Source organism: Leopardus geoffroyi, chromosome X, assembly GCF_018350155.1.
Source record: "Leopardus geoffroyi isolate Oge1 chromosome X, O.geoffroyi_Oge1_pat1.0, whole genome shotgun sequence".
Lineage (NCBI taxonomy): Eukaryota > Metazoa > Chordata > Mammalia > Carnivora > Felidae > Leopardus > Leopardus geoffroyi.
The window spans coordinates 109,317,730-109,340,871 of NC_059343.1; the positions used below are offsets into that span (position 1 = coordinate 109,317,730).

A 23,142-nucleotide genomic window follows, 5' to 3' on the forward strand; every position below is an offset into this window, starting at 1 on the left:
CCAACCCACAAACTGTGAGATCATGACCTGAGCCTAGGTCAAGGGTTGGGCACTTAACTGGCTGAGCCACCCAGGTGCCCTGATCATTAATAAAGATGTATAAGCAATTCCTTGGAAAAATAAATGATAGTCTTTTTGACAAATGGAACAAGGGGTCACCCATATGCAAAAAGAAAGGAAAAGAGAACAGAAAAGAAAAATAGAAATGAATCCTGACCTCAACTTCATACCTTATGCAAAGATAAACTCAAAATGGTACAATATGAAAATATAAAACATAAAGCTTCCAAACTTTTAGGAAACATAAGAGAAAACCTATGTAATCTGAGTTTAGGCAAAAAGTTCTTAGAAAGGAGACCAAAAGCATGGTATATAAAAAGTAAAAATAGATAAATAAGTTCTTTATTAAAATTAAGAACATTTTCTCTGTTGAAGGCACTGTTATGAAGATGAAAAGACAAACTGAATACTGGGAGAAAATATTTGCATTTCATGTATGCAACAAAGGGCTTGTATCCAGGAGATAGAAAATAATTTTGAAAACTCAACAGTAAAAAGCAATCCAATTAGAAAATGTGGAAAATGCCTTGAGCAGACATTTCACTCAAGAGGATATACAGATGGCAAATAAGTATAGGAAAAGATATTTAACATCATTAGCCATTAGGCAGATGCCAGTTAAAACCAAAATAAAGTAACACTGCACACCTATTAGAATGTCTTTAAAAATACTGGAATACAAGTTCTGGTGAGGATGTAGAGCAACTAGAACTCTTATACATTGCTCTTGGGAATGCAGTGGTACAGCCACTCTAGAAAACAGATGGAAAGTTTCTTATCATGTTAAACATGCACATACCACACAACAACGCAATTACATCTTGGTAATTTTTCTTTAAAAAATGAAAACTTACATTCAGAGAAAAAAGTATATATGATTATTTATAACAGTTTTATTCATAATAATGAAAACCTAGAAACAACCTAAATGTCCTTCCATGGATGAGTAGTGAAACAAACTTTGGTACAACCATACAATGGAATACTACTCAACAAAAGGAAAGAAGGAAGGGAGGGAAGGAGGGAGGGAGGGAGGAAGGGAAAGTTTCTGCCCTGGAGGCTCTTAAAGGCTTAGACAAATGAATATGGAGGCCAAGATGATTTGATTATCATGTTGTGGCTGAGACTTTCTAGTGGTGGAATGGAAGGAACTTGGGAAATAGAGAAACATGAGCCAGGGAGGCAGTCACTGGATATTTATGGAGTGCCTTCTGAGTTCAGGCAGTGCACTATCCTAGCAATGGGGACTGGTGAACTTAAAATGTATTGTACAAGGAAATGTGTACATGATTGCAGGAGGAAATCAAGTACTAGCCATGCAGGGATTATAGATTAAGTGCATTCATAATAAGTTGAGTGTAAAGTGAATAGCCTACCATATATAAAATCATTTTTTCTCACTGTCTTTCATCATGACCGGAGGGATGTAGGATTTTTATTTCACCTCAGCTAAAATAAACATCACATTTCAGGCTCCAAATGGTTGATTCAAAAAGCATGCTGCCTTTGTGGTTATACGTGAGGTTTAAGTCTCTATCTCTGTCAGAAGCGAGTTCCAAATGGTCAATCAAGCCACTTAAAATTTCAAGATCTTTTAAAGTACCCTATGAGTGTTATACCTCCAAGCTAATTCCCATTTGATGGGAATTCTCCCTGATTTCAAGTAAGAAACATGTAGTGCAAAGAGCACACGCTCTGAAAACGGATTAGAATCCCACTGCTACCGTTATACCATCTGTGTGACCTTGGGATTTAACCTCTATGAGCCTTGGTTTCTTCTATAATGGCCTTTGTTCCATAGAATCATGTATATAAGGAACCAGTTATGCTATTGAAGTAGATAATACAAGTTTGTACTTATATAAATCATGTAGAAATTTCTGAGACTCAGCAGAGACAACAAACCAGGCCCTTATCTACACATTAATATTTTAATAACAAATATTTGAAAACATCTCTTACCTTTAAGAAAACCTTTCACTAATGGTAGTGTATTAAAAGAAATGCCTGTGAGATGAAATGTGTTATTTCACTGAACTTTATAAAATCTAGAGATAGTCTGCAGTAAGGGAGTATGTGCAAACTGTTGCTTACTTTTAATAAACTAGTCTAGTGTTACCTCAAAAGTTATAATGAAAGTTTCATCTGAACAGGTGGAAAAGAATGACAGATGGAATTTTGAAAAAATTTTTTTCAAAACTTTGTTCTCCAGATCTTTTGATTTGGCACAGAGTTGACCTCAGTGTAGAACCAGAAAACACCCTCTCTTTTCCCAGGAAGTAACCATCTCAAGATGGCTGGTTGGGGGCAGGTGATTCTTCAGTACAAGCCTGAGAACAGTCACTGGAGTTAATGAAACCAGAGAATGCAAAGCTGGAAGTCGTGTTTTGGAGGTCAGCTTGAACTAGAAATGAATGGCACTAAAGTGAGCAAAATTAGGACCTGAAGAAGAAAAAGTGGAACGTAAGAGCTGGGAGGACTGCTTAGCTGATGGACCTGATATATAGTTTTCCTCAACCAAATGCCAGTTGAGTACCTTGAACTAGTGACAAGGGATAATAGAGGGTCACAGATGATGATATAGTTATCATAAGGCATTGATGCCAAGAGAAAAAACTCTGTAATACACAAGATGCTGAAGAGTCTCATCTGTGCTTCAGGACCTCAGAAAGAGAAAGGCAGCCCAATGCTTGGAAAACATCTTTCCTAGGACTGTGAGCATGGAGAAAGTGAAAGGCAGAAATCTAGGCAAAACAGACATATCAGCTGAGACTACCCCAATGAGAATGAACATACCCAGGTTCTCCATCCTGATGACAGTATACAAGAAGATGAACAGTCCAAAGAGAGGAGGCTAAGCTAAAGGTAACACTGAGGAGGATCAGTCATCCCTTAGAGAAGGAATTTTGTCGTTACACTGTCAACCTCAACGATCTTTTAGGGCATAAGAATGTTTTAAACTCCATATTTATTTACATTTATGGATCATTTAAAATTCCTTCTGGGAAGGGCTGGTCACCAAATTATAGGAAATGACAGTGAAATATAGTGAAGCTGGGAGGAGAAGACTGCAGAACCCAAGATATTGTAAAGAGATCAGGTATACTGTTGTTTTAATGTTGAGTTGTATATGTTCTTTATGTATTTTGGATATTAACTCCTTATCGGTTACATCATTTGCAAATAGCTTCTCCCATTCAGTAGGCTGTCTTCTTGTTTTGCTGATGACTTCCTTCACTGTGCAAAAGTGTTTTTTTTTTATTTTTATTTTTAACACTTATTTATTTTTGAGACAGATAGAGACAAAGCATGAACGGGGGAGGGTCAGAGAGAGGGAGACACAGAATCTGAAACAGGCTCCAGGCTCTGAGCTGTCAGCACAGAGCCCGACGCGGGGCTCGAACTCATGGACCGCGAGATCATGACCTGAGCCGAAGTTGGCCACTTAACCGACTGAGCCACCCAGGCGCCCCAAAAGTTTTTTATTTTGGTGTAGCCCGATAGTTTAATTTTGCTTTTGTTTCCCTTGCCAAAGGAGCTTACAATAGCCAAGATAATGGTAGCAACCCAAATGTTCATCAATAGATGAATGGATAAAGAAGAGGTGGAATATTAGTCAGCAAAAAAAGAATGAAATCTTGCCATTTGCAAAAACATGGATGTATCTAGAGGGTATAATGCTAAATGAAATAAGTCAGACAGAGAGGAAGAGAGAAATACCATATGATTTCACTCATATGTAGAATTTAAGAAACAAAACAAAGAAAAAAGTAGACAAATGAAAAGCAGACTCCTAACTACAGAGAACAAACTGATGGTTACCAGAAGGGAGGTGGGTAGGGGGATGGGGGTAATAGGTGAAGGGGATTAAGAGTACACTTATTGTGATGAGCACTGAGTAATGTATGGAATTGTTGAATCACTATATTGTACACCTTTAATATAATACTGTATGTTAATTCTATTTGAATTTAAAAAGAGAGAGAGTGGGGCGCCTGGGTGGCTCAGTTGGTTAGGCAACCGACTTCAGCTCAGGTCATGATCTCACAGCTCATGAGTTCGTGCCCCACGTCAGGCTCTGTGCTGACAGCTCAGAGCCCGGAGCATACTTCATATTCTGTGTCTCCCCTCTCTCTACCCCTTCCCTACTCACGCTCTGTGTCTCTCTGTCTCTCAATAATAAATAAACGTTAAAAAATATTTTTAAAAGAGGGAGAGAGACCAGATATACTGCATCCTTCACTCTTGCCTTTCTTCCTTGCTGCAACTTCTGTCTTGGCATAGGTAGTAGGAAGACTTCAGATCTGGGGCCCAATCTTGCTGGGGCTTTTGTGTAATAACCCACACCTAAAAGTTAAGGACCCTCAGAATCAGTTCTGTTTGTATTTCCTGGTAATAAAACACACTTCTTATGGTGTCACATCCTTCTCAATATACTCAGATCCTTTCCCACTCTTACCAGATGAAGTTCCAATTTCACAGCCTGGCATTCAAGGCTCTCTTTTTCACAGCCCTTTTCCAATTATTTCCAGCCTTGGTTTTTACTGTCCACATTTACAAAACCTACGGTGGGGGTTTCAACCAATAAGAATTACATTCTTTCTCTGGCTGAGGTGTAAAAATTAAGACATGAGGGATAAGAGATACCACCATCCTGACCCTGTGTAACGGTCCCTAGGGTAAATGCTGGGGGCCAGAGCCTGAGGGGAGAAGAGAAGACCACGATGCCAACAGTTAATGCAAATCTCTCGGTGATCAGACTGGGCCATCGGGCCAGTAGTGGTGCTACAAGGAGTCTACATGAGTTCATGTGGGTTTTCTTAACCCAACTATTAGGGGCATTCCAACTTCTCACTTTCTTTAGGTTCATTCCAGCCTCTGTGCCTTCATGCTGGCCAGTATGCATAGGTGCATTTCCCTCTCCTCTCCTCTCAGCAGCCCCCAAATTCTCCTTTATATTCTGGCTCAAAATGTTTTCAGTGTCTCTGATTGCTGCTTTCTCTGTATACCTACTTTCCTTTCATTGCTGTCTCTGGAATTTATTAACAATCATATGTATATTTCTACCACGAGTAACTGAATTCAGGCCCCCACCTAGATCCCAAGCCCCTCAAGGCAATCTTCCATGGCCTTTTTAGTTCTGTCTCCATCCAGGTCCAGTCTCCAAATTTTATTGTCTCTTGGCATGCACACCTTCATTCCTTCTAGGAGGTTCTATTTATCTCACCATATTTTCCAGTCTTTTGCTTGTTCCTCTTTTCATACCCAATTTTTAATTTTGGGGGTGCTTACAATTCACTCATTTATAAATTAATTTAATTTACAATTACACTTATGATGCACCTACTGTATATCAGGACATAGCCTGTGCATATTTTTTATAACTCCCTTCCCTTCCTTTCCCTTCCTTTTGTGTTTCCCTCCTTCCTCCCCTTTCTCTTGCCCTCTACTCTCCTCCTCTCCTCTCTTCTGTGCTTTCCAAAACAGACTTGTTCCCCATCTTTTCTTATAGCTTCAACCAACTCGAAAGAGTTGATGTTCCCAAATCCTTAACATTAACCCAAATGTTTCTCTTCAACTTCAGTCCTGTTTCTAGCTGTTTACTGGACATTCTTTCCTGGATGTCATGCGGTCATCTTAAGATCAATGTGTCCCAAACCAAATATCTTCTATCTCCTTCAACCTGGCCCTCTTCCTGTATCCCTCATTTCCCTTAATTGTCTAATATTTTACCAATTCAAAACCATTATTGGCTTCCTTATGTTTACCCCCTATGTCTAATCAGTCACAAAATTTTACTGATTCAAACTTTCAAAAAGCTCTCACATCTGTTTATCCACATCTTTACATGTCTCTAACTGTTATTGCCTTAGTTCTAGCCTTCATCTTCTCTTATGTGGGCTATTGTCACAGTGGTTTTAGTTATCTTTCTTCCAGCTTCCCCAGATCCATTTTCCACCTGCTCCTAGAGTTATCATGGAGTTGACCATGTCATTACTCTTCTTTGGAAATGCTTAGAATTATCCACCATATACAGTATAAAGCCCACCCAATTTGACATAACATTTTCAGGCCAATGCAATCTAGACTCAAACCAATTTTCCAGATGCACTTCCCATCATTCCCTCCATGGGCCCTACACTCCAGCTCCACTTAAGCTACAATTCTCCAGCACATGAATATATTACACACTGTGAAATCCTCTATTTTAATCCTGATTGCATTGTTTTAAGGTTTATACAAGAATTTTGAGGGCAAAGACTATGTATTCTTTACCTTTGTAACCCTAGTGTTTTCCACAAACAGGTCTCAAGAAATATTACATAAAGTCACGAATGAATGATAGCCTGGGTTTGAATTCCATTTCTTCCACTCCTTATCAATGTGACTGTTGGCCAGTTACCTAAACTTTTTAGCTCTAGTTTCCTCATCTGTAAACTGCGCATAATCGCCATTCAGCCCTATAGATTTTGAAAGTTCTCATGTCCCTTTTATGTCTTTTAATCTCTAGATTCTCAGGGCCCTACCCAGGCATTGGCAGACAGTGGCAGAAGCAACAAGAAGGTTGTAGGGCCAAAACCTGAGCAGCAGCTGCAGCAGGCCTGCCTGATAGCTGCTACCCAGGCTTTTCAGAACTTTGCACTGTTAACCCTTTGGGCCTAGTTCTTGAGAACCGCATGGATTATTCAGACTCAACTCTTACCTTCTTGGTTTCTGGGTAAACAACACAGAAAATTCACCTACCCACATGTTTCATCTTTTCTGGGCAACCCTTCTTAAGCAGACCACTGATTAGATGCAACACACCCATGTCTTGGATGAAATGACTTTTTAAGCTTTCCCCATATTGATGGCTCTCTCGTAGACATATTTCTGTTTTCAGTTAACACAATGTTTGGCTTGGGACATATAAAGAGCTATTAGACTCAAACCTCTATTGTTTTACACATTTATATTCTATTCTTGATAGCTCAACTGTGTCCCACCCTTGCCTCACATCAGCTTATGGGCAAGTGAAAAACCCAAGGGCATTTCCCGCCAATTGCAGTCATGACAAACCATCTTGTATATGTATTGTTGATATTCTGAGTTTCAAAGACCTATTAAATTATTAATTTTAACTCATCACTCCATTATCCTGATAATTGTTACTATCATGATTTTATTATCCACCTTTTCAGCTCCTATACCAAGCCTTGAGTCATCTGAGTCATCTATTTGATTATTTGTCTTTGTCCTCATCCATGTAATTTGTATGTATTTTTTCTAATTTTTTATTGTGGAAAATACACATAACTTAATATTTGCCATTTTAACCATCTCTATGTATATGGTTGTGTGATTGCCAACTATTTATGTTGAAAAATTTCAAAACTATACAGAAATACAATAAATGCCCATATACTCTTCACCTAGAGTTACTCTTTGCTAACATTTTGCCAGATTTGCTTCCTCCCTTCATCCCTTGCTCCCTCTCAATAGATAGATTATAGATATAGATATAGATATAGATATAGATATAGATATAGATATAGATATACTGAATGTTTGTATCCCCCCCCCAAATTCATATGTTGAAACCTAACACCCAATGTGATGGCATTAGGAGGTGCAGCCTTTGGGAAGTAATTAGGTCATGAGAGTGGAGTTATCATGAATGGAATTAGTGCCCTTTATGAGAAGAGACAGAACAGCTTGCTCTCTTTCTGTTAGCTCTCCACCATGTGTATACAATGAGAAGGTGGCCATCTACAAACCAGGAAGAAGGCTCTCATCAGAACCCAACTATGCTGGCCCCCTAATCTTGGACTTTCAAGCTTCAAGTACTGTGAGAAATAAATTTCTGTTATTTAAGCCACCCAGTTTATGGTATCTTGTTATAGCAGCTGGAATTGACTAAGACAGAAATACATATTATACATACATGTGTATGTATGTATATTGAGTACTTATTGCAGTTGCATGCCCAACACTGAAAAACTATGAAACATGGTCCCAGTCTTTATGCATTTTTGAAGATCCCCCTTAATTCTGACGCATGAGAGTTAACTTCTGTAGACTATGCCTGTCCTCTATCTGAAACTCTACCATCTTGTGGTCCCCTCTACCCAAACCTCTTTGCATGGCTACAGTGACTTCCTGGGATTCATCTCCTAACACTTTTCATGTCACTCCTCATAATCTTGTAATATAGTCTCTAAATAAGCAGTGCTGCTTCATAACTTTGTACCTCTACATGCATTGTATCCTCTGCATGGAATATTGTTTCCTTCTTTATCTGTCTGTTAAAATATTATTCAGCCTTGGGGCACCTGGGCAGTTCAATGGGTTAAGTGTCTGACTCTTGATTTCAGCTCAGGTTATTATCTCATGGTTTGTGAGGGTTTGTGAGTTTGAGCCCCGCATCAGGCTCTGCACTGTTGGCATGGAATCTGCTTGGGATTCTGTCTCCTTCTCTCTGTTCCTCACCTGCTTGTGCTCTCTCTCTCTCTCTCTCTCTCTCTCAAAATAAATAAGATTTATTATATATATATATATATGTATATATGTGTATATATATATATATATATATATATATAGTATTCATCCTTCAAAACTGAAATGATACCTCTTTCAGGAAGTTTTTCCTAAACGTGTTGTCTCTGTAGCTGGTAAAAATTTTTATTGTTACTTGTAAAAAAATGAATTATAAGCATTTGTTTACACATCTCTCCCCTTCTCAAATGTGAAGTCATCGATGGCTGGGAATGTGCCTTATTAACCTTTGTATCCTCAAAACTTAACCACTACATGTGGCACAGAGTAGGTACCCAATACATATTTGTGGATGGAGTCGATGAATGAGTGAATGTTAAAAATGTTTCAACACCTCTAAGACAGAAAAATGAGGAAGAAAGAATGAGGCAGATTTTTTTAAGGGGGGTTTGTTAGTTGAACACACTCAGTGAGGGGATCTCTGCCCTTGGGAAGAATGGGTTTTGTCTGGAGAAAACTAGACTATGTTAGGAAGGATAACTAATTCCATACAGACAGGCAGCCAAGAACAGTCTGTGGCCAAAGTGTTGATGGATGACAGCTGGAAATATGAGTTGTGAACCAACTAGGAATTACACATCAATCTGAGGTGCAAAATAAATTGCTGGGACTCCAAAGGATTTATTCCCTTTAAAATATCACTCTACATGAACATTTAATAAGAACACTTCAAATTGTTGTAGCACTTTACCACTTTACACATTCACATATATAATCTCATTTAAATTTCCCAACAATTCTATAAGGAAAGTATTATCAACCCTGTTTTAGGATGAGAAAACCGAGGCTCTAAAAAATTCAGCAACTAGCCCAAGATCACACACATGATGAGTGGCAGAGTCAGAACAGAAATAGGCCTTGAGATAATAAAGGGAGAAGAAATGAGATAAAACCAAAAGAATAGGGAAAGTAAAGAAATAAATCCACAATATATACTTAAATTTCATTCTGGGGTTTATTAACTTAAAGTTTGTTGGTCTTTTCTCAGTGATAGTAAAGGGAATATGTCAGAGAAAGGGATGCTCCTCGGCTAAGAGTAATTGATTATCTATGATGTACCAGTTATCGTGCAAGTCGCTTTACATTTAATACCAGTGATGTCCCTATATGGTAGATATTATTATCCACAGTTTTTTAATTAAAAAATTTTATTGAAGTATAGTTGACACACAACGTTACATTAGTTTCATAGTAATCTGACAAATCTATACATTATGTTGTGCTCACCACAAGTGTAGCTCACATCTGTCACCAAATAACGTTATTGCACTACCACTGACTACATTCACTATGCTGGACCTCCCACCCCTATAACATTCATTCCATAACTGGAAACCTGTACCTCCCACTCTCCACCCACATTGCATATCCCCCCAACCCCCTTTCCCCCTGGCAAACATTAGTTTGTTCTCTGTACTTTTGAGTATGCTTCTGCTTTTTTCTTTATTTTCTAGAATCCACATATAAATGAAATCATATGGTATTTGTCTGACTTATTTCACTTAGCATAATATCCTCTAGGCTCATCCATGTTGTTGCAAATAGCAAGATCTCATCCTTTTTATGGCTGAGTAATATTCCATTTTATATATATATATATATATATATATATATATATATATATATACCAGATCTTCTTTATCTATTCACCTATTGAGAGACATTTGTGTTGCTTCCATATCTTGGTTATTGTAAATAATGCTGCAATAAACATAGGGTGCATATATCTTTTCAAATTATTGTTTTTGTTTTCTTTGCGTAAATACCCAGTAGTGGAATCACTAGGTCATATAGTTTTTCCATTTTTAATTTTTTTGAGGACTCTCCATACTCTTTTCCACAGTGGTGATTCCAATTTACATTCCTACCAACAGTGTCTGAGAGTCCTTTTTCTTCACATCTTCACCAACACTTGATGCTTCTTGTCTTTGATTCTAGCCATTCTGACAGGTGTAAGGTGTCATTGTGGTTTTGATTTGCATTTCCCTGATGATGAATGATGTTGAGCATCTTTATCCACAGTTTTTAAATGGAGAAATTGAGACTTAGATAGTTTAAGTAATTTTCCTAAGGGTCTGTAAACGTTGGAAAAGAATTTGAACTCTGTTCTGTTTAACCTAAAACCAGTACTATTTAGGTACCATTAAGAAAAATGTTTTATGGAAGTATTGTTTGGACTGTTGATTATCTTTTTATGAAAGTAAGACACAAAGTTAGAGAAAGAAGAGAACAGTGTTCTGAGCAAAGCTGAAGTAATCATGAAAACCAACCTTTTTCAATCATGAACAAGTGGGACTTGAGTCTTGAGGGATAGGTAAAATGTGTAGCACCAGCTAGGCCAGGGAGAGCATTTCAGGAAAGGTAACGACCTGAATGAAGGTACTGAGGAGAGCAGCACCTCCTGGAGAGTCATTAAAGAACCCAAGAATCGTGGGTGTAATTGCTACCATCTAAGAAATGCAGTGTAAACTTCACCGTTTGAGGAGTACATTCTGCCCCCTGGGATTTTTGAGTTTGGGAAAAGTTACTTTCCTGGATGCTAACATCAAGTGAGGGCCTTTCTGGTACAAGGAAATTGAATTACTGATTGTTGGACTGTGTTATGAAAGGGAGCAAGCCACCGATTACCATCAGCTCCCTGCAGGGCCCAACTGGGACAACAGTGATAACTGGCAAATAGACCCTGAGATAAGAACAAGAGAAGAAATGAGAGATGATATAAGCATGCTTTAAAAAAAAAAAAAAAGAACAAAAATAGGTATCTTTTATAGATTTGATTTTTTATTGAAAAGTAATACATGCACTTTGTACAAAAAGTTTCAAGGAGTACAAAGGGTATAACAATGGAAGAGTCTACCTCTGCACATACAAACATATGTACATATATACATCTTTCTTTATCGAGAAAGGAAGGATGCCATATACTCTCTTGTACTTTTTCTTTAATCTCAACAAATTAAACTTGGAAAGCATTATATTTTAGCATGTGTAAATTGCTTTTATTTTTTAATTGACTGAGTATTATTTCAATATATGAATATACACTAACTTATTTATCCCATTGTCCAATAACAGATATTTAGCTTGATCCCAGTTTTACACTGATACAAACAATGCTGCAGGGAACACCATTGTATATGTGTATGCCTTTGCATATTTGTGCAAGTATTTTCATAAAATAAATTTCTAAAATGGGAGTTTTTGAATCAGGAATAAATGTTATTTTCACATTTATATATATTTCAAAATAACGCCTTCCAAAGAAGTTGCATCCATTTATAATCCTGCCTACAAGGTACAATTGCCCATTTCTTTATTCTCATCAACACTAGGCATTATTTAACTTTTGATCTTTTCCAACCTAACAGAGGGAAACAATGTTTCACTATTTTTTTCTTTTATGTTGCCTTAATTATTAATGAGGTTAAACACCTTTTTCTGTGTATTTCTTGCTATGTGTAGTTGTTTTTCAGTAAACTGTGCATTTATGGCCTTTATTCATTTTTCTATTTATACCTTTTCTTTTCTATCTACTGATTTGTAAGAGATCTCTACATATTAAGTAACAGTCCATTGTGAGTCAGATGTATTAAAGATGTTTTTCTAAATTGCTTTTCAACTGTGTTTATTATATTTCCATGCAAAAGAATATCTCATTTTGTATGTAGTCAGTTTATGAAACTTGTTCTTTTTGTTTTTTGGGCTTTGCATCTTCCTTAGAAAGGTCTTCTCCACTTCAAGATTGCATATAATTTTTCCATGTTTTTTCCTAGTACCTTTGCAATTTCCTCTGCCATTTAACTCCTTGACACTTTCAGAACTTATTTTGTGATAAGTTGGACAATCTCTATTCCATGGCATTAATTTGTCTACTAACAGAGTCAAACTTTTTAAATCAGTATAGATTTATAATACCTTTTAATATACGGTACATGAAGGTTTTTCCTCACACTCCCCCTACCACCCGCCACTTATTTTTCTCTTTTAAATTGTCCTAGTCTCACACACCTTCTCCAGCCTATGCGCAAGCTGCGGAGGTGCAGAGCTATAGGGAGAGAGAGATCCCAAGTAGGTTCCATGCTCTCAGTGGAGCCTGATGTGGGTCTTGATCCCATGAGTCATGACATCATGACCTGAGCTGAAATCAAGAGTCAGACGCTTAAATGGCTGAGCCACCCAGGTGTCCCATAAGTGTGTGTGTGTATATATATATATATATATATATATATATATATATATATTTCTCTTTTTTTATATTAAATATAATTTATTGTCAGATTGGTTTCCATACAACACCCAGTGCTTATCCCAACAGGTGCCCTCCTCAATGCCCATCACCCACTTACCCCTCTCCCCCACCCTCCATCAATCCTCAGTTTGTTCTCAGCATTCAAGAGTCTCTTATGGTTTGCCTCCCTTCCTCTCTGTAACGTTTTTTAGTTAAAAGATACATTGTTAATCAAAGTGATTGTTCGCTGCTGTCTCAAGAGTAAGAGTGTGCTCCAGAACTTTTATTTTGAGAAACATTCACACACACACACACACACACACACACACACACACACACACGCTCACCTTACAAAAACATACAAATAATGCATTTTAAAACTACAATAGTTTAGGGGCGCCTGGGTGGCGCAGTCGGTTAAGCGTCCGACTTCAGCCAGGTCACGATCTCGCGGTCCGTGAGTTTGAGCCCCGCGTCAGGCTCTGGGCTGATGGCTCAGAGCCTGGAGCCTGTTTCCGATTCTGTGTCTCCCTCTCTCTCTGCTCCTCCCCCGTTCATGCTCTGTCTCTCTCTGTCCCAAAAATAAATAAAAACGTTGAAAAAAAAAATTTTTAAACTACAATAATTTAGACATGAAATCTTTGGGATAATTATAATAAATCAAGAGTAGGTTTGTCAGATTTAGCAAATAGAAATACAGGATGTCCTGTTAAATTGTAATAAAAAAAACAGTGAATTTTGTTAGCATAAGTATGTCCTAATCATTGCACAGGACATGCTTACCTAAAGTTTATTTGTTGTTTATCTGAAATTTAATTTACTGGCATGTTCTGTTTTATAGACAACCCTAACCAAGAGGAAAATGAGCAGTAGCTTAAAAGCACAAAAGAAAGTTGCATGGGCTGATGAATTAACACTCTCTGGTCAGTGGGAAGCCCTTAATACAGGCACTTAGACATTGGCTTGAGCAGAGCAATTACAATTCTGGGGTGTGAATTAAATGAGCTTGTTTTGTCTTCTGGGCTTTGGCTTGAAAAATGAAACCTCTTAAATAAAATGCAAGGGGCTCAATGGATTTGAAGGGTTTTTTGGCTTTCCGACTCTGCTATAAAAGAAAAATCAGTTTAATAGAAATTGAAAATTAAGATTCTGTTATATTTGTGTCAAACTATACAGACTTTTGATATATAGGCTCTCTCTTAAGATTAGTATTTTGAGTTCAAATTATTGGGAAAGTTCCCAAATTGATTTTATCATTCGGGGTTGGTGGGGAAATGTCATTCTTATTAATCACTTTAGATAATAAGTTTAAGTGGAATTCTTTATGATTGATTAAGCCCTTTATTTTTTAAGTGGCCAAGTGATTTGGACCTGAAATTTGGACATTCTCTAATTCAAGGATATTTGCTTACCTAGGCCTTTTCTAAAAATTAAGTTTACTTTTGGACAAGCCCCTGTACTTGCTGCTGTAGTATATTAAGAAAACCATTGGCTCTGGAGTTAGAAGACCTGGATCAAAGCCCCAGATCTGCCTCTTAGTAGCTCTGTACTGTCAATGTGTGGTAAATGGCTTACCATCTTTGACCCCTAGTCTCCTCACACATGAAATGGGCATAATAATCTCTCCTTTATACAGACTGGGAATTAAATGAAGTATACAGGCAATTTGCATGCCACTTTGTAGATATTCAATAAATGTCAATTTATTAATAGATACACAAATATTAAAAATTAAATATATTTGGAAAATTGTTTCCATTAATACTTTTCTAGAAGGTAGAATCTTGCTTGGCATTTGATTTCTCTTTAAAGGCTGATGAGTTCTCTAATCTCAAAAGTATGGGGAAAAACCAGATAAATATAATGATGTAATGTTGGTATGATCAGTATGAAACACAAAAAACACTCAAATATACAACAACATGTATCAATGGTGTTCCTTCTGTAAATTTATGGAATTGTAATAATGATGTTTCCCTTTGTTGGTAAAAATAAGATTCCAAAAAGATCCTCTTAACTATGGGAGAAAAAAACACCAGCCAGACTCGGGGTGGGGGTTAGGAGGTTGAGCCTCATGACTCTTCTACGGTGCACCCTTTGAAAGGAGCCTATGCTTGGCCACATCAAGTCACAGAGGGAGGGCATTTGGTTTCTGCTAGTTTTTTTCTCACTGGAAATTTCTCAAGGATTTGTCATATGCTGTGGAATGGTTAGATGTGGGAAAAAAGCCCAAACACTGTACCTGGCCTTAGGCTTTTAGGATGATTGTTGATGATCTATAGGAGTAGGAAGGCTGCTGGTGAGAATGTGTGATATCCAAGAGACATCTAGAGGAGGGTGATGAGGAGCAAAGCTTCCCAGAGACATAAATTTGAACATCCCATAGATTATCACTAGTCACTTTCTCCTACATATGCTCTACTCCCAATTACAGACAATGCTAGGCCTCATTTTCTTCATCTATGGCACTGAGGTGGCATGTGGAGGTGGAGGTGGGGATTGCTTAACTAACTCCACATCTGGTGTGAGAAAAAAATGAGAGGATGGACTTCAGTGTTGTTTGAAAAGGCAAGAAGTACTATGTAAATACAAGTGCAGATATTTTTTGTTTATCATCATTTACAGTGATAGCAATGCTAGTATGGTAATCAAGAGCCATCAGATGTTCTTGATTTAGATAGAAGGTAAAGAAAGATGGTGTTGGGTAGCATGCAAACTTGGGATTTCTTGGGAAACTGAGGGAGCAGCAAATTATTCTTTCATCACCTTTTCTTCACTGATTTTTCTCCAGTCAGGCTCATGGCCCAGTCCAGGTTAAGGAGTCTTTTTCTGTTAGCGTCTCTGATAAAGGCATAGTTGTCCTCATAGCAATAGCTAGATGTATATTAATGCTCTGCTGAGAGAGAACTTCCTGGAAGTTTGAAACCATTCACTTTTTCATTTAATTTGAAAATAAAATTTTATTTCACAATGAAAAAAGTCATCTGACTTAGAACCAATGAAAGGAAAGTTATGCTATCAATCAAATAAAGAGCCTGGGCCAACAGATTATTTCCAAAGATCTCTTCCAGCTCTGACATTTTAACCAAAAATCCTTGTGACAAAATCTCAGCTACCTTTCTGATCCAATTTCCCCCTACCCCAAGCCTCACATTGTAAACTAATTTCCTTTGCCTTCCCTTCCCGGTTTCAGTTGCCATAGGCTTTTTGATGTCCTTTTTTCCAAATGGAAATTCCATCCTTTTCCTCTTCACATAGCTAAAGCCTATTGAGCCTTTGAGACTGAGTTACCAATGAAAAGAGGGACTTTTGGCCAGGCAGTGGACTAGGTGCTTTATCTGTGTAATTTCTAACCTTTACATAAGCTTTTTGAGGTGGGCCTCAGTCTTCGCCAATTACAGGAAAGGAAACTGAAGCTCAGAAAGTTTAAGTAACTTGCCAGACCTCACACAGCTAGTGGCAAAGAGTTTGATTTCAATTCTGTCAGGCTCCATAGTTGGGCTTTCAAGTTCAAGACCCACCTTTCCCAGCCCCAAAGACCTCCATCTTCCTCACACCCTCCAGGCCTTCAACCAATCACACATTTAGCACTCTCTTACAGTGGACTTACTTTTAGTTCCTATCTTTTCTTTCCAATTTCTTTTTGAGTTCCCCAAGAGAAAGGTACATAGCTGATTCAACTCTGTACAGCCAGTGGCCAGTCCTGTGATTTTGCACACAAATGGAGCTTAATAAATATTTGTTAATGAGTGGATATCAGATTAATTTTTTTTGTTTAAAACCTGTATTTGAATATTGTTGAATATGTTTTTCATCAGTAAAAGAAAACTGTAGCTAAGGTAATTTGTGAGCTGAAGCCATTGTTACCTCTGTTGCTAAGGGAAGTCAGTTACCCTGGGATACTAATTAACTGCAGCTATTGTGGAAATTAAGCCAGCAGCCCCCAGCAGGTTCAGAGAGCAAATGGGAAGAGGGAATCTAGAAGGTGTCAAGTAAAAGTATCTTTTCTGATATGAGGAAAAGTGACTAGGGGAGGGGGTGGCTTGTACACTTTCAACACCATCAACCTCTGCGCAGCTTATTTCTCTTCCTTAGTGGGCAAAGAGTTTGTTCCCTATAATTAGCTCAAACAATGTAGGCCAGGTGAATAGACAGCCTGTGGCTGAGATGAATATTTGGTCTTTGTTAGCCATTGAGGGATAAGCATGTGGGGGGCTTCGACGTCAAAGCAGCTCCAAGTCTGAATGAGAAGTACCTGTTGGAAGAGATTTGGACTTTAAGTTAAGATTCCAACTGAGTTGATGAAGGGAAAGGAAGAGATCAATAAAGTAGCAGACTCTACCTGGGGTATCTATTGCATTTAAAAGAATTATCTACTTTTCCTTCTAAATTGGAGTTCAAAAGTCTTAAGAAAGAGGCTTATTTATGATTCCACAGAAAGTCTGAACAGTGTACTTATTTATCTGCAACATACCCAGAGCTCAAATTTTCGGACTTGGCCTCAAGTTGCTCTAACAGACGAGTTCCACCTAGCGATAGTGTACCTAAATTGCACTTTGTTTTTCTGAGAAACTGAAAACGTGGCCTTTACAAGTGGCCACAGCAGCCCTGAAGTCATGAAATTATTCAACAGCTGAGCACCAGCTTCGTGAGAGGCCCTGGGCTAGGGACAGTGACGTGTGTCTGGGGACAGGAGAGTTAGTGCTTTGCATATTGGCTAAGTGAGACAATAACAAAACTTTTGATTAACAGCAGGAGGTGAGAGCACCAGGCCTACAGGAAGCATATAAAATAATATTTAGAGACCACAGCAAGCAGGATTAACTCCCTCCCAACTGATTCATGCTGTTGAAAGATCCATACAGGAGTGCTGCTGCAGGACAGAGAGCCACAACAAGGTAAAGAAGAAAATCCCAGGGAGAATTCTGGCCGGAAGGAGAGGAGGACACAATGAAATCTAGCAACAACATGGCACCCCCCCCCCCATTAACGAAATAATTTGAGAAGGTAATTGTCCAAGTTCACCACGGTGACACAAAGACCTTCTTAGCTCCAGACTCGCATATACACATGCTTGCTGGATTAAGCACCTTCTACTCTGAGCGTCCAAAGCTAAAAGGAACATCAGGTGAGCCAAGGCACAGGTCTGGCAGTTCCTGGTCAGAGCTATGTGACCTAGGAATTTGAGCAACCACACCCCCAATGCCAGAGACAGGGCAACAAGTGCTAAGCCCAAAATGTCCAGGGTGGCTGAGGCCTTCTGTACTTCATTTAGGGGCAAGCTTGAAAGATCAGCCTGTGGACAGATTTCCTCAAGCACACTGGCCTGCAGGTGTAGGCTTTGGGCTACTGCACCACATTTGGGGAAGTAGATCTTGAAAATGCCTTGCAGGCATTAGACATTTTCCTTTCCCATAAGTGGATATAGCTCTACTGGAAACACAGATTTTTACCCACCCAGTATTCCCCACCTCTGCATCATGCTCTTAGAGCCCCGGCTTCCTGCTCATGCCCAGACTCCTCCTCGAACCTATGCGGTCCTCCTGCTATGACCTGGGCATTCAATCTCCAAAACCCAAGCTTCTGGTGAATACAACAGATTAGATTTAAAAGTGGATCTTATTTTAAGTTCCTCCTAGGTTATGGGGTGGGGGGGGGGGGGTAGAGTGTGGAGGAGTGAGGCTTGCAAATCTGTATCTTAACAAAACTCCTCCAGTTTGCTCTGAATCAGACAAGACCCTGGACTGGATTATGCTCCAGCACTTCCAGTACTACCTCCCCTAAGAAATTTTCCCAGTTTTATCAGCCTTCATTGATGTTCTCCTCCTTTTGAACTCTTGAAATAAAAAATCAAGAATTGTGGGCTTTTAAAAGACTGCAGAAACCAATCAGTAAATGGTTACCTGGTGCAGAAATACCCTCCCCAGGATCCCAGTGCATGCTCAGTACAGACACCTGCCTTACCACCCCTCCTCACTCCTCAGATAACATGGGACCCACCATCTCACCAGGCAGCTATTCCGGCCCCCATCACCTCCATTAATAACCCTAGTGGCCAAAAGGTCTCCTTTATCCCACTGATCTCAAATCTTCCCATGTTACAGTCTGCACCCACTGGGGGAATTGGTAACATTTAAACAAAAACTGTTTAAAACATTTGCAAAGTTTTCTGTTTAAAAAGTACTTCATTTTGAAAGCAATGCTGTCTGTTACAGAAAACATTTTGTAGAAATTCTCTTGCTATAGGGGTTTGAAGTCATTCCCCCGGGTGTGTGTCTTCTATTAAGGCAATGATCTCAGAATCCTTGCTACAAAAGCCCAAACAAAATGCTAAATTCCTTCCAGCATCCCTGGACAGGCAGATATATTGGTGGTCAGCTGCAGAGGGCAGCTTGGAAACTGAAATCAATCTGCTTTAGCCTCTGTGCTTTGACAGAATTTTCTTAAATTGCTCTTCTCTGTGGCTAGTTGCTGTAAGGCACCTTCTGTTGAAAGGGAAATTTGTGCATGTAAACCCCAAGAAACACCTGTCTTGTGCAGACCCCTGGAATCATAAATTCACATTAAAGGTGGGAACAGAAAAGAGAAATTTGTGGATGGAAAGAATCCTCCTTTTACCTTGCAAAAATCATTAGTCAGGGCCTTGTCTTAACTGGTATAAAATAATGATTCATTTATTGGTACTGAATTGAAAAGTCTTGAGAGCCAGAAAGGATTCCTTGGGGAGAGGAAAGGGATGGTTACCACCATGTTTCATAACTCTGGGGGCATCGCTTAACAATTGGAGGGATATGGAGAAGACTCCAAAGAACGGTCCCCTGGTAGCAAAAGAAAACAGGTGGCCCGGAGGAGGTCTAGGAAACAGGTTGAAACCGGAGTAGGACAGGCAGTGGCTCAGAATAAGAAAATCAGTGAGCACTGAGGTGGGTGTCTGCATAGAGTTCCAGCTCAGCAGGAGTCTAGGCAAATGAATCCACCAGAGGTCCGAAAAAGCTAGCCCAGTCCAAGGTACTGATGCATTGCCAGGGAAGGTGGAGGTAGTGATAGAGAGTCAACATAGGAACTTGAGACACCGGGTTGTAAGACTGACTTATAACAAGGGAGACTAGAGAGAAAACCCAGTCTGGAATGGAAGAACTGAAATTGCTGCTAGGATTTCTGCTGGAAGCACTAAGAGTTCAGAAAAGAGTGAAACAGAGCTTGCAGGTGAGGGATTTAGTTGCCTCCTCTGGAGGAGCTATAAACAGCCCAGGAATTGAGTTGGAAGCTTAGGGGGCTGACCCTGACTGCATTCCTCAGAATCCTTTTGTGCTCCATACAAACAAACTTGAAAACCTGGAATCTTAAATTTTATTTTCTGCAGCAATAAAAATTACTAAAAGTGACTCCCAGAATACATAGATAGAATATGTAACCAAATAATTACCATATAAGACACTGGGAAAATTGTCAAAGAGAAATTCTCCCCCAGAAGCACCAGGCCCAAATTGTGTCATGGGTAAATTCAATTAGATTTTTAAAAAATATTTTTCCGTTAAATATCAGGACACGTTTAAATTTACAAAAATTGCAAAGATAGTACAGAGAGTTCTCAAATAGCCCACACCAGTCTTCCCCTATTATTAACATCTTACATTAGTATTGTAATTTGTTAAAGAACCAATTATTAACTAACATCCATATTTTATTCAAATTGTCTAGTTTTAACTTAATGTCCTTTTTCTGTTCCATGATATTCCAGCAGGGATACCACATTACATATAATCATCCTGTCTCCTTAGGCTCCTCCTGGCTGTAATGGTTTCTCAAACTCCTTGTTTTTGATGGTCTTGGCAGTTTGGCGGGGAACAGGTCAGATATTTTGTAGAATATCTCTGAATTGGAATTTCTATAGTTTTTCTCATTATTAGACTGGGATTATGGGATTTGGAAGTGCCGTTCTCATCCTATCACATGAAGTGTACATGCTATCACCATGACTTACCACTGTAGATATTAACCTTGATTACCTAGCTGACGTATTTGTCAGGTTTCTCTGCCACAAAGTTATTCTCCCCACTCCCATCTTCTCCTACTGTGCTCTTTGGAAGGAAGTCACTATGTGCAGCCCATGCTTAGTGAGAAGTAACTTGGGAGTGAAGCATCTAAGTAATTATCTGGAATTCTGCACACATCTGTCGTGTCTTTCTCATATAATGACTCATTCAATCATATATTTATAGGAGTATGGATGGACTCATGGATATTTATTTTATGTTTCAGGTTGTAAGCTAATACTACTTTATTTTGTTGCTAAATTACTCAGCTTTGGACATCAGGAGCTCTTTTAGTTGACTCCTATGGCCCTTTGACATAATGCCTCCATCATTTTAGGGATTGTTTTTAGTACTTTCCTACCTCCTGGCACTACAAGACATGTCAGATTCATTTTGTATAATTCCTGCCCTGGTCCTAGAATCAGAAATTTTCTCAGGGATCCCTGATTCCTTTTATTAGAAAATAGTATTAGAAACCAATGTCTGGGTGCTAGGTGTGCTTGTTACTACAGGGGTGTCATTGACTCTAGACCCTCTCACCTAAAATAGAAAGTAAATATATGTATTTATACTAGCCTGTGCATACACATATATTTACAAATATTTCTGTATGTAGCCATCTGTATCTAAATTAAATATGAGTTTATACTTGTATCTCTGACTCTAATTCATTTGTACATGGATCATTCTGGTCTCTTTTCCTTGCTTACCTATAAATTCCCGCTTCAGTGGTGAGAGACATGGCCCCTACTATGCACCATCCATTGAATTAATTAATTGTTCAATGCCAGTATACATATATAGCAGTATCAGAATGGTTAACCTGTACACCCATGGGACAAACTTGACTAACTAGAATACAGTGCTTATATACATTTCATTTTGCCATATCGTTCCAGACTTGATTCATTGCCAAAGTTACTTACGTCAGCCTCTTTTTCCCACTCTCCCTTCAGTGAAGTTGTTTCATATATTGATAATACAGTTAGATTCTCTTGTCACAGTCTGCATTCTTTTATGCAATCCCTGGACCTCCTAAATGACATTTTTAAGTCTGCTTACATTAAGGTTCATTCTGTGCCATTGAGTTGTATAGGTTTAGACAAATGCATAGTGTCATGTATCCACCATTACAGTATCACATAGAATAGTTTCACCACCCTAGCAAATCCCCTGTGCTTCACTTACTCAACACTCTCCACCTTCCTGCCCTCCCCTCACCAGAAGCCCCACCAAATACTGATCTTTCAAACATCTATAATTTTGCCTTCTCCAGAATATTAATGAACTGGAATCTTATCATGTGTAGACTTTCCAGATCGGCTTCTTTCACTTAGGAAGCATGCATTTAATATTCATTCATGTGTTTTTGTGGCTTGATTTTTAAATCACTGAATAATAGCTCATTGTATGAGTGTACCACTGTTTATCCATTCACTCATTGAAGGACATGCAGATGTTTGCTAGTTTATAGAAATTGGGAATAATCTTGAGTTTTTTTTTTTTTTTTGTCATTGGGTTTTCTAAAGTTTTCATATGATATGTCTGGGTGTAATTGTGGGGTTTTTGGTATTTCACCTGCTTGGTATTCTCTGATTTATAGATCTGTGGTTTGTGTCTGTCATATATTTTGGAAAGGTCTCTGCTTTTATCACTTCAAATACGTCTTCTATTCTCTTTCTTCTACTTCTGGTATCCCAATTGTGCCAATGTTATACCCTTTGAAATTGTCATTCAAGAATGTTCTGTTATGTTTTATTAAATTCTTTTCTTCTCTTTCATTTTAGTTTTGAAAGTGTCTAATGACTTGTCTTCAAGCTCACTGATTTTTTCCTCTGTCTCATCCAGTCTAATGAAACCATCAAAGTTATTATTTCTGCTACAATATTTTTCATTTCCAGCATTTACCATTTATTCTTTTATAAAATTTCCATCTTTCTGATTATATTAACCATCAGTTTTTGCATGTTGTTTATTTTTTCCATTTGAATCCTCAGCATACTAATTTATAGTTATTTTAAATTTCCTGCCCAGTACAAGGGAAACAAAAGCAAGTATGAACTATTGGGACTTCATCAAGATAAAAGCTTCTGCACAGTGAAGGAAACAATCAACAAAACTAAAAGGCAACCTTCAGAATGAGAGAAGATATTTGGTGAGGATGTGGAGAAAGGGGAACCCTCTTGCACTATTAGTGGGAATGCAAACTGGTGCATCCATTGTAGAAAATAGTATGGATGCTCCTCAAAAAGTTAGAAATAAAACCACCTGACAATCCAGTAA

At 38.5% G+C, this 23,142-nt stretch overlaps 1 protein-coding gene across 1 annotated transcript in view; it reads right to left on the reverse strand.

The window, feature by feature from the left end:
* The window catches only part of LOC123594452 (olfactory receptor 1020-like), a 56,555-nt gene that overhangs the window by 10,735 nt on the left and 22,678 nt on the right, over positions 1 to 23,142 (reverse strand). The gene's annotated exons all lie outside the window — the stretch shown is intronic.